Here is a 14,392-nt window from a genome sequence, read left to right on the forward strand (position 1 = left end):
AATTAGGAAAAGACATAAATTACTTAAATGTAGGATTATTAAATATTTCAAGTGGCATAGACTTGTAAATAAATAGTAAATTTTAGGGTTAATCTATATGTGTACTTCTGTTTTAATAAAGTAGATAACAAATTTATTTGGTAGATATTTATATAGAAATAACAAACACCCTACTTCCAAGTATCACATATATAATCTTTAGCCAAAAAATCACTGAGAATCTTACACAAATTAAACATTTTTAGAATTGTTTAATATCATATCAAATAAATTTTCATGAAAATTGCATAAAATTTTCAAAAAAAAAATTGCATTAATACTAACGTACATATATTGTAGTAACACTATATTCATGTGGATAGTTAATAGTCAATTTAGAAAATGCATTAATAGAATTTAAAAAAGTCGTAGGTTAGCTAAAGATTCAGGAAATACAATTAATAGTCAATTTAGGAAATGCATTAACAAAATAAGAAAAGACAAAGGATAACTATATGTAAGTGTATTAATTATTTTAATGGCATTCTATTGTAAATAAATGGTAAATCTAATCTATTAAAAAGTACAAATAAGAAATAAACCTAAAATTTACCATTTATTTACAAAGGATAACTAAATGTAAGTGTATTAATTACTTTAGTGGCATTCTATTGTAAATAAATGGTAAACCTAATCTATTAAACCTAATCAATTGATATTTGATTGTGGATAATTTGAAATGATTTTGGTATGTGGTTAAGTCTTGATTTAATTGTAAATTCATGATTTATGAGACATGGTGATGTATGTAAAGATGATTACAAGAATTCATTTAATTATATATGTGTTCTTATTTTCCATCACTTTTATTAAGAATTTTTAGAAAGCGTGTATGATATGAGAAAATTATACAATTGATAATCTATCAAAAAATATTTTTCATAGAAAGTATGGTTTTGGCATATTTATCCGAAACCGAACAATCAAATTGAACTGTGCCAAAATGAAGTTGAGTTAAAATTTGGATCATAATTTTGCAAACAAATTCTATATCTCTATAATCGAACAATTAAACTGGAACTGAACAGTAGACCAAGTGGATATTCGTTTTTATAATATAGTTTATATACTTATAAATGTTAAGTAAATTTGTTTTAAAATAGTTAAATAATTTAAAAATATTTTTATTAACTGAAATTCCGAAAAATAAAATTACCGTCTAAATTATTAGTTTGAATTAAACCAAAAATAGAACTGAACCTTAAATGGAATGGTATTTGAAATTATTTCAGATATTAATCGGTTTCCAACTTTGTTACCCAACCGAAAACCAAAATAACTAAATCGAAATTCCTAAATACCGAATGGATTGTCAATTTCTAAAACCGATGAACCGAAAAAACTAAACCAAATCTTAATTTAACTGAGAACTGGATACCCAAGACAAGTATACAAATATGATGCACGGAAAATATTATATTATAATTTAAGAATTAGTAAAAAGTCTATTTTTTAAACACAAGTGAAAAGTCTTCTACTTTTTTATAAATATATCCCGGCCGTTGAACATATAACGCACAATCCAAAAGAATGAACGTAGTAATTCATTCAGAGTGGCAGTGGAAACGTTACATTCTTTTAAAAAAAAAAAATCCGGAGCTCTCACCAAAATGGATCTAGACTAATGACTAGTATCATACCGAACGGTCATCAGACACTAGAGAAACCTAAATGTTAAGTTTAATCCACAGCAGCCAACAGAATTCGAACCTAAGTACGTATTGGAGCCAAAACTCTCTTAAGACAATTAGAACATCGTCGCTTGGTTTACATTCTTTACTTGTTCTATATAAAAGAGACTAAACTAATATTCGACAAGATAAAGTGAGAAATGAGATATTTTTCATAGAGATTTTGACTTTTAGTTGATGATAAAATTATAAGATCAATTCAGACCCTTGGAAACCCCAACGAAATGTGCATAGCATATGGATGTTAACAGAAACCGTAAAACTTCAATATTGAAACCTAAATATGATTTTTTTTGTTATTCATATAGTTTATAAGCATCTTCGATAGTTGTTTCATATATTTTTTTCTTAAAATGAGGTAAATTAAAAATACAATTGAACTTGTGCTTCAGTGATTTTTTTCTTAGAAACATAATACTCCAGGTAGATTCTTTTGTCAAAATTATTATTAATTTTTAATGTCATTTTTATTTTGAAAACTTACAAATTTTACCCAATTATTTTTTTTTAATTTTAAATAAATATATCTTGTATAAATAATTATATTTTTCATAAAATATACAATGATTTGTATTAATTTATAATTATATTAATGAAAGCATTAATAATTTGTTAAGATATAAAACAAAAAATTTAACTTTTAATATATAAAATAAAATTATATATAAAAATAATAATCTTTTTGTAAATAAAAAATCTAGCAGTAATATGAAGTTGTAAATAGTGTTTTTCAAACTTAATGCAATACTATTTATATTTTCTTTAATTATGTTCTATTGAAAAAAAGATTTTTATCTTTATCTTTTTAAAACTTAGAAGTACTGAAGATAAGTCAAACTCAAAAGATGTTAATATGGATGAGTGGTTGATGCCAAGTTACCAGCTATACAAAGCTAATAAGTCAAATACTAATTTTCTTTCTCTTCTTGATCTCTTTCACCCTTTAATTCAAATCGCCAATTATTTCTGGGTGTATTTTGGCTTAGCCGTCGCGGAAAGATTTTCTCTCATTGTATTCTTTTACTTTTGGTTCTTTTGTTGCCCATGCTTTCTCTCTGATATGCGTGTAGCCCTGGTGATCAAGTTTTGCTGGTGAAGGAATCACAACTAGATCAGGTGGTTGGGCGGCTTTCCTGTTGTTGCTACGAGGTTAGAGTAGTCGAAACAGGATAAAGAATCAACGTTTAGGGGTTTTCAAGTGGTTTTCGTTTTTAATTAGGGTTTGTTCCCACTTGACAGGTGGTCGAGTGATGGCTCAAACCTTCTGATGAGGCGAGTATGGCTCAGATCTGCTCCCCTTCGGCCGGTTTGTGAGTGACTTCGTTTCGTTGCTTGGTGACATCTCCTTGGGGTCTTGGTGTATCTCAGCTACTCGATCGGTGTCTAAGAAAGCTTCAGAGTGTCTTTCTTCCTCGGAGACATTGTCAGCTTCTGTGTACCAGTGTGTGTTGGTCCTCCAAGCACATGCTCGTGGAGACAAGAAGCATTATTGGTCGGCAGGATCGTCTATGGCCTCTCCGTTAGAGCTTGAACTGTCTTCCTCTCTCTAATTTCTCCAACATGGTGTCAATCACAATTTTTCTACGAGGCAATTCGGCTTGTTTTAATGGTGGCCAGCTCATGTTTGATTTGTAAATTTACTTTGTTTTTCACTGAAGTCAAATACAAGGTGTGGTGAATTATTCGTCTTTGGTTCTTCGAGGCAAAAATATGCCAATGTTGCTATGTTCGGGTTGTCTCCAGGTCTTAGATGTCCGTTGATGGCTCCTATAGTGGAGCAACACATCTAAATATCATGGTCTATTTTTTTAAGGATTCTAATAACGTTGTTCATCATTCTTTTTGTAGATTTTAGAGTAATTTATGGATTTTGATGCAACGACTGTTTTGAGCCCGGTTTTCAGCTGAACATTTGTGGTGTTGTCGGGGTCAGCACCAGCTATCTAGGTGTATGCGTCTCTGGCGATTGGAAGCAAGGCATATAGTCAGACTTTCAGCACCCTCTTTTGTTTGTGTGTCTTAGCCCTCTCCCTTCTATTTCGTCTTGTGCAACATTGATGATTGTGATTACAAGTGTAGACGATCTTCTTGAGAACTAGGTATTCCGGAGACGACATTAGAATATTTCAACATTTAAAGAAATAAGGTGAATCTTTCATGTGTTTGTCGTCAAAAATAGAGAACAATTATCGATACTTAGAAAATACTAAATTACCTATAGCGGAATGCTTCGGAATATGGATTGAGCAAAAATAGATAAGAAATACTTGAATTGTGTAATTTTGTCTATGTTTTGGGGGTTTAATATATTAGATATTCAAATTAAAAATAAGTTACCAACTATGCATAGCATATGGATATGAATATATGCTTTAGATAGAGAAGATAGAGATACATGTAGATTGCACCACCTTCAATGTTGGACATTTTCTTTGTACGGAAAATCGGGTCTCGAGAAGCGTATGTTCTTTCCTAGACAAGACTAAGACCATATGGATAATTGCTCCTCTTTTGTTGCAACTAGAATTAAATTAGCATCTACGTCGTACACATTTAGAATAGTTAATTCTGAGTAAAGCAAGCTTGTTGATAAAACCAAGATAAAATAAAAGAGGGTCTAGGCATAGGAGCTGCAAAATGAATGGTCTTAGCAGATTTGAAATCTTTTGGGCTGATATTCTGATGTATATTGCTAGAGACGTTATGGTAGATACTGGATGTGGCTTATGATCATACCAAGTGATGATGCTGATATTCATAATTATTTTTTTAGATATACATAAAGGTCAATTCCAAATAAACACCAAATATTTTATTTCAAATTAAACAGTAAAAATGACACAATCCTACTAAATTTGATGTTTTGTAAGTATATTATACCAAATTTCATACAATACTATTTATCATATTAAATATTAAAATAATACAATTATTACTTATTATTTAACTATAGATATATTAGTATTATTAATTAGTTTTAAGTTACAAATAAAAATAGATGTATCAAGATATCTTTTATTTTATTTTTCACGCGGTAATATTAAACTACTATTTTATTTATACTTTTATTAGTAACATAACTAAACAAGTATTATCAATTGTATAAAATTTTAATTTTAACTAATATTTTCTTATATTAAGAAAAATGTCATTTTAAATGAACACTGAAAACATAAAATTACTAAATTTTAGCAAATAAACATAAAACCTAGCTATGAAAATATAATTAATTAATTACAAATAATTAATTTACTAAATTATTAAAACTAAAAAAAATATAATAATATCAGCTATTGTGGTTAGAGCTAAAAATAATAATTAAACACCAAAATATTAAATTTGGATATGACAATTTCTTTAAAGTTCTAATCAAATTATGATAAACCAAAATGTAAAAAAATTGATTTGGAAACATAAATCAGTGAAAAAATCTCACAGAGTTGAATTAATCAAATAAAATAATCAAAATGTAAACGTTTGATTTGGAAACATAAACAATGTCTAGTTATAGTGAGCAGTTTTTTTTTGTTCAAAAGAAAACAAAAGGAAAACGAAGAGCACCTTATGTTACCATATTATTTCCAATGGAACCATTCTTTTAGTTTTGTCGACAGCTTTAGAGGTCTATCTTATAGTTTTTCTTAGAAGGTGGCATCTTCTGTTATACTACTTTTGATATAAAGTTGTTTATGTTTTTTATCTCTCTTTTAAAGAAAAGAGAAAGTCATTTTTACTTTAAAGGTAACTATAAATTATTGCAATTAGTAATGTTTTTAAAACCGATTCGGACACTGAACCAGACAACTTATCGAGTCATTGGGTCGTTGAGACGACCGCGGGGAACCGTGGATTATTAAATGAATTAGTTTTATTATATAATAATATATTAGCTATGAAAATAAAAATATAGAAACTAAAGTTAATATTTTCTAAATGTTTTTTAAAACCATAAATCATAGTTTGGATATGTATATATTTTATGTTTAAAAAACATTTAGAAAATGCTTAACTTTATTTTATATTTTATTTTCATATGATATACAAAATATCAAAATAGTTTAGATGCTTAAAAAGATTTGTAACTAGTTAAAAGTTATGAAATCTAAAAAAAGTAAAAATAAAATTCATAAATATTTATGTCTAATGTGAATAATAAATTAAATTTCAAATCCAAAATAAACCAAAAGTAAAACATCATTGTAATAAATTGTCAATAACAAAAATAAACTAACGCTAAATCACATCAACTGATTTTGGTTCTCTCTACCATAGTTCACTTCATTTTCTTCCGGTGGCATTTTGAAATCTTCATCAAATCTTAAAATCACAAATAAAATAGTGTAATTAGTATTATGTATGATTAAAATCAGAAAGTTTAATCTAAATTGTAAAACTTAATAACAAAACAATATACACAGGACTTAAAACACTTAAAACCTAGTATTACAGATTTATAATAAACAAAAATAATCAAAAAGCAAAAAAAAAGAAGAAGAAAAAACAGATATAAAATCAGTAGAGACTGGCAGAGAAAAAGGAAGACGGCAAAAAAGAAACCTACATAATTTCTTAATTAGAAACTTAGAATATAAAAAATAATCTAAAGACATAATCAAAAACTTTTAAAAAAATATTAATGTTATTTATTTGTTCAACCAGTGGTTCACCCGATCCGGATTTCAGATTTTGGTGGGGTTTTACGGATTCTTAAATTTTGATTTTTTCACAAAACTCAAACCAGGTTTATTTCGGGTCACCGGATTTACCAATTCAACCACGTTCACCGGGTTTACCAGTTCAACCTTGGATCTGTGTCGGGTTTCAAAACACCGAGCTTAACTATAACCTTTGTTCCTTTCACGTTAAAACTAGCTTGATGAAATAACGATGTTTCTTAAGCTGTCTTAGTAATCATGTAATTTTCCTTAAATCTTAAATATGGGTTACTATGTTTTAAAATAATTGTTAGGTCGAGTTTGTAGAAATAAACTATTAAACTTATCAAATCAGTATGCGTTGGACACATAAGATACCTTGCTACAAGGAATGATAAACACAATTGTTTTGAACACTTTGTTTTGGTTACTCAGGGGTTAAGTTTGTTTGATCCACATAAAACATAAGATACCTTCCTAACACAAACTAGATATATAAAAGAAGATACCTCACTAACGTAATTGGGATTCTAGTACCAATTATCACTAAGTTCACCGATCAATAGTATTTTATTATTTAATATTCAATATTCTTTATAAAAAAATATTGTTAAGTTATATATTAGATTTTTGAAATAAATAAAAAATAATAGTAGTTACAAAAATTCTTTTTTTAAAAAATATTCTAACACCTTCAACAAAACAGTAAACTCTAAATCCTAAATCATAAACTTTAAATCCATGGATAAACCCTAATCCCTTGAAAAAACATCAAACTCCAAATCAAAAACACTAAGCATTAAATCTTAAAAACATTCAACCCTTAATTATGACCCCTAGGTTTAGGATTTATCCACATGTTTAGCTTTAGGATTAAGGGTTTAATGGTTAGGATTAAAGGTTTAGTGTTTTAAAGATTTAGTGTTCAGTGTTTTGTTGACAGCAATATTTAAAAATAAAAAAACTTTTTTTAGCAACTACTACTATTTTATTTATTTTTATCCAAGGGTTTAGACGTTAGGATTAAAAGTTTAATGTTTTCATGATTTAGTGTTTAATGTTTTTAAGATTTAGTGTTTAATGTTCTTGATTTAAGGTTTAGAATTATCCAAGAATTTAGGATTTATCCAAAGATTAGAGTTTTTTTGTCACATTCTCAAAGGTTTAGAGTTTATGATTTAAGATTTAGAGTTTAGTGTTTTGATGACGGTTTTAAAAATATTTTTTAAAAAGTTTTTTGCAGCTACTAATATTTTTTATTTACTTTTACCTTTTATTTTTAAAATATGATATGACTCAACAATATTTTATTTCATTTTTTAAAAATTATTGAATATGAATAAATAAAATATTATTGGTTGGTGAATATCTGTGTTAGTTCACTCTCTAAAGTGAATAACTCTTTTAGTAATGTCCGAATGTCCATATGATGGACCACTTGGATGCTGCATGTTGAGTTTTGAGCTATCGGAACTACATGCAATGTTTTTTTCGAACTCTTATGATTGGTTGTTCGCGTAGCTAGGTTTCTTCTCATTAATAAATATATCATCATTATAGCTAGGATAGCTAGGCTTTGTGATTTTGATTCTTTTCATTTTCTGTACCTATTTCCCTACCTATCCATATAATTCAAATAGTTCTATGACCAAATAATGCAATGCGAAATATACACATAGATTTATTTTCAAATATTGTCTGTGCCTACTGGTCTGTTCACGCAGGTAGAGTCATAAACTATACAATATTGTGTCACGTGTGGCCTTTGACAGGGTAAAAACATGGTATTTTATCCGTTAAATTTAATTTGATTTATTATTTAGGGAAAATTTCTTAAAAATACACAGACTAAATTTCTTTTACTGAAAAATACACGAACTTTTTTGGCTTCCCAAAAAATACACAAACTAATTTTGATTGTCCATAAAATACACAAACTTTTGAATTTTGAAGGTTTCACACCTCGATTTTAACGGTGTAAACAGTGACTAACAGAATAGTAAGACGCCGTTAACTCTGATTAAAAAGTTCATGTATTTTATGGACAACCAAAATTAGTTCGTGTATTTTTCGGGAAACCTAAAAAGTTCGTGTATTTTTTCAGCAAATGAAATTTAGTATGTGTATTTTTAAGGAATTTTCAAATGGAGTTTGGATATTTCATATACTATTCAGAGGCTGAATATCTGGACCCAATACATATCCAAAATTTTATATTTGTAAACTTTCGGTTTGGTTTTGGACCAGATATTTTCGATTTGAAAAATCCAGATCCGGAAAAAAACGGCCCAAACCCGACCCAAAGATCTGAAAAAAACACATTCTCTATCACATGATACAGGTCCGAAATTTTATATTTGTAAACTTTCAGTTTGATTTTGGACCGAATATTTCCGGGTCAGTTATGATTCAAGTTTTTGATCCAGCTAGACATTTTAGCCGGATTCAAAAACTTGAATTGGAACTGACCCAAAAATATTCTTTCCAAAACCAAACCAAAAGTTTACAAATATTTGTTGAGTCCAATTTAGTCGAAATCTATCATATATATCTAAAAATTCACAAACAACTCTAAATTTTACATTGAAAGTTTCATATTAATTAAAAATGTTTCTGTTACAAAAACAAAACTAAAAATATTGCAAAAATAATAACAAAATTGTTAGCAGAAAGATTTTGTCGGATTGAATCTATTCATGTCGATTTTATTAGGCTCAGGTCTATTCGGAATCAGTTCTTTTTGGTTTCAATTCTTTCAAATAGAAGAGTTTTGGACCCAACAAATATTTTTAAACTTTCGGTTTGGTTTTGGACCGAATATTTTCGGGTCAGTTCCAATCCAAGTTTTGAATCCGGCTAAAATGTCAAGATTAGGTCTAGATATTTTAGCCGGATTCAAAAACTTGGATCGAAACTGATCCGAAAATATCTGGTCCAAAACCAAACCGAAAGTTTACAAATATAAAATTTTGGATATGTATTGGGTCCAGATATTCAGCCTCTGAATAGTATATGAAATTTCCAAACTCCATTTGAAAATTCCTTAAAAATACACATACTAAATTTCCTTTGCTGAAAAAATACACGAACTTTTTAGGCTTCCCGAAAAATACACGAACTAATTTTGGTTGTCCATAAAATACATGAACTTTTTAATCAGAGTTAACGGCGTCTAACGGCGTCTTACTATTCTGTTAGTCACTGTTTACACCGTTAAAATCGAGGTGTGAAACCTTCAAAATTCAAAAGTTTGTGTATTTTATGAACAATCAAAATTAGTTTGTGTATTTTTTGGGAAGCCAAAAAAGTTCGTGTATTTTTTCAGCAAAAGAAATTCAGTCTGTGTATTTTTAAGGAATTTTCCCTATTATTTATTATGATTTGATCTAAAAATCTAGATATCCGTAAGTTTTCGAAATCAAACAGGTATTAAAATAAATATCCGTAAAAAAACAAAACATAGATACTAAAAGATTTAGAGGTAGATATCCAATCCACTCTGACTTTTATAAAAATAAATATATATCTACAGTTAGATATAACATTTAAATGTATAATTTATATAATTATTTATTTTAAACATATATTTTTCGTATTTATAAATTACATATAAAGTATTACATTAAAAGAGTAATATAAAATCTTTATAAAAACTATAATTTTCTAAAATTCTGTGTTTTATAAAAAAAAAATATCATTATAAAAAAGTTTGGAACATTTAGTTCCTTAATTTTCACTTTTGGTTTAATATTATGTAAAAATATTTTTTTGAAAATAAACACATATTTTTTTTCTAAATTTACTTATATTAAACAAATGTATGAGATTTCCGTAAATATTTGTATATATTCAAAAAAATTAGATATCCGAAAAATCGGATATAATTATATAGAGATTTTTTATTACTACCAACTGCAATGCGGATGCGGTGCATGTATAAACATTATGGGTCATAATATAAAGTTTCTTTAATCAAGGAACTGAGAAAAGCCATAAAATAAGGAAAACTTATTTTCTCTAAGCTAACAATACCAAACAATCAATCCAAAAAGAATCCGTAAAATTTTACTAGCTCTGAATATTTAAAAAAAATCCACAAATTTTGTTATCTAAACCATGTCTAGTGACTTAATTGTTATTTAAAAAACAACCATATTTATGATTTGAATATTTTCTTTCAATAAATTCAAACATCAACACAAATAAATAACCTTTAAGAATCGTACGCAATGACCATCTATATTTTATGGGTTGTGTTTCTATATATTTTCTTCTAAAAATTCTCAATATAGGATGTGATAAAGGGTCTGGAGAAGGAGTTTGGAGATTGCGAGTCTTGGGTTTAGAGTGCCCAGTAGGTGACTCGTATGGAGTGGGATGAGCTCTCGGCGAGACCGATGATGCTCTCTATGACAGGATCGCCGGTGTGATGCCGTGCAGGCTAAGGCGAAACCGGCGGGATGACACAAGAAGAGGAATGACGACACGTGTCTCGGGCAGTGTCAGTGTTAGATCTAGGAAGTTCGGTTTTATGGACATTTGGGCCTAAGCCCAATTTTCTTTTGTTGTTTGGTTTGAGTTTTCGGTTTGTGGATCGTTAGACCGTTGTAATTTCGTGGGTTTGAGTCTTTTTATTTAATAAAAATAATTGTCGGAAAAAAAAAATGTGCCCAAGGGTCTTTCCGTTGATGGACGAGTTGATTGACCCATCCATTTTCGGGCCAAGTTTGTTCTAAAATAATCTGACACGAAGCTATGGTTCCGTATGAATCCATATAAAAACAAACATTGCTTTGGTCCCTCCATTTCACTCTCTTGTTTCTGCACCGTTGATCCTCACCAACATTTATTGATGTTCTGGATCATTAATCTTGAACAGCTTGTTCTGTAGAATTGATAGTTATATTAGAGATATTATATCTGGTTATAGCAATAATTGCAGGCTTACATATAGCTTAATATAAAAATGTTTATGAAGGGGGTTATTCGCTGTTCAGCTCTTTGAAAATATAAATATTCTAATATATTGCGCATCTCATGTTATAACTTATATCTGAGCGAAGATCTAGTAGTACGGATGACATACCACTTATATGTATTATGATAACATCAGCTAGTGGGGTTTTACTTACTATAATGATGAAATATGAATGCTCCGTATATGCATGATTTGAAAACTCTCGATATCTTCATTAGGAATGTGATGCAGAACAAAATGATTGATATGATTCGAGCAACATATGTAAGGTAAATGATTGTTATGATTCGATCAATGGGGTGATATGCCAATTTCTTGTCCGTGATTCTCGCAGAATATAGTTTTATTTTTGTTAAATATGATTTCTGGATGATGTAATTAAACGGTCCTTTTTATTTGTTAAGAGCATTGTTTGATATTTTTATTGCGGTATGCAGTAATAAGTGTTATGTCAATATATTACGTGTTTGTTTTTCCGATAATGTGATGACGTGTGTATAGTAGTACTTGTTAGTGGTGTAGTGAGTCGATGATATAAGACATATTAAATTTAAACAACTTTACATTTTGACATTCGTTGATTCTAGGATTTACGATTTTAGTGTTAAAATTGTTTTTTATTTTATTCAAATTTTTGAACCTTATTCTTTTAAAATATATTTTATCCTTTCCCCATATTTTGATCTTGAGTTGTCACCATCTACGTGTCTTGTTCACCTTTCCAGTGTGCGATACTTTTCACCATTACCAGAAAAAGACTCAACTCCGTACTCTTGTTCTTCCGCATCTTCTTCTCTTGTGAAATTATCTGATATTTGTTTGGATCGGGTTTATGAGTTACTAGATGTGCGGTTATTTCTCACAGAATTATAGGCTGTTCAGATCAACTGCTCTGCTTCTTCTTTAGATTTTGGCTAGGGACTGAATCTCTTTTGGTTGAATCAGAGTTTAGTCATCTTTGATGTTGTTTTCCTCTGCGTATGTTCTATGGGCTTGGAAGGTTGTTTCTGATCTCAAGTTTTGGCTCTTTTTTCTTGGTGATTGGCTTCCATTCTCCTCCCTTATGTTGTTTCTATTCTTCCCATGTTTCTCTTGTATGTGTTTATTTAGTTTGTAAGGTGCTTTTTACTTTTTAGCTGGTGGTTGTGTTTTCGGTGATTTAGGCATGTCTCTTTCTGTTTCATGGTGGTTTTGGTTCGGTGATTATTTTTCTTCTGATCCGCTTTCTTGGTTCTTTGTGTTAGTGTTTGGTCACGCTATTTTTTGTGCAGGGGATTGCTTTCTCTCAAATTTCTATCTTTCTACCTTTTTGATATATGTTTATTAAAACTAAAACACTCTATGATAATTTGAGGTAAGTTAATCTTCGTTCTTGAACTTTTTCAGTTTTGGACTTTTATTGAGTTAGTATTACTATGACATTTTGCTTTTCTCTATAATTATAGAGGTTTTAGGTTTAGATTATATAATGTGCTCTAATTTCTTCTACTTAGTTTGGTTATTTTTAAAATTTTAGTTGTAAAATAAATATATAATTTGTAAATGAAATAATAGAAAATAGTAAAAGATAATAAAATAGTAAACATTTATGTTATTTTTAGTTGTGAATAAATTAAATATTTAATATATATTTATATTATTTTGCTTATTTTTTAATTATCTTGGTTTTATTGATTATTAAAATAGATTAGCAAACTTTATATATGATGATGGTTTTTGCGAGAAAGATTATATATAATGAATTACATTTAAGATTCATTTGTGTAAAATAGGGGTTAAAGTTACGATTAAAAATTTTGGGACCAATCGAAGAAGAAAAATTCTCAATTACAAAATATTTGGCCAAATTATAATAATATTAAAAAGATCTAAAATGTAAAAACAAAATACATGAAGACAAATGTCATCAAATCCCTCTTCCACATGTCACAAGAAGAGGTAAAAGTCTACTGTATATATACAGATAGATAGATCCTAATATTTACTTTTTAGTATTCCATGTTATTTTATCTCTTTTACCTAGTTATACCACACTTATTTCAATTTTAACATCGACAATGATTTTTTAAAATAAAATTCAACACTATATTCTACAATTTTAATTCATATTCTTAATAACTACATGTTAATCACAATTTTAGATTATAACTAAATTGAATAACTAAAATAATAACTTTTTAATAAATTTTATTTAATACTTTTATTTATATTCTTAATTTTTTAAATTGTAAATTAATTATTAAATCAATAAAATTATAAAACTGTAAATACAAACATTATACAAATACACAACACAGCAAACAAAAATATATAGTATAATCAACAAATCTCTTTTTTTTTGAAACAAAGAGACAATTTTAAATTTTTTAAACCACACACAAAAACTTTAAAGTTTTTTTTAGTCATAAAAGCTTCAAACATTTTGCAACAAAACAAATTGAAACTTAACAAAATAATTAAAATTTAAATAAAATTTTAAATAATTATTCTCCTTGTTTTATGTTTTGAAAAAATGGATTTTTATTTGGTTTCCAGATAAAATAAAGCAAGTCTCTATTTGTAGAGTTTATGAAATTATGAATTTTGACATAAAGGTTTCATATAAAAATAAAAATTTATCAATACATAACTGATCTCAAATTATTTGGATGTAAAAAAATTAACTACAACTGATTTTTCTAATTAACTAATGATATATGTTTAGTTTTGGCCCTACTTTAATCGATTGAATGTTTTCAACATGTTTAATCCACCTAAGCATTGCACACAAAAAAAAACCCACCTAGACTGTTTTCTTTTATTCAACTTTTTATTGCAAGCTATTTAACAGTTGAATCAAAAATGCCCATTGTAGATAGTCTAAGATGGACATAAATCCTATGGACAGAAAACCTGATTAACGCACCTAACATTTCGGTCTTTGATGTTCCTAATCAAGTCTTATATATGCACCATTACCTCTTGATGGACCGCCAGATTTTTCGTTTTATATCAAAATAAAAATTTCCATTTTCAACCAAATGTAAAAC

Source organism: Raphanus sativus, chromosome 1, assembly GCF_000801105.2.
Source record: "Raphanus sativus cultivar WK10039 chromosome 1, ASM80110v3, whole genome shotgun sequence".
Lineage (NCBI taxonomy): Eukaryota > Viridiplantae > Streptophyta > Magnoliopsida > Brassicales > Brassicaceae > Raphanus > Raphanus sativus.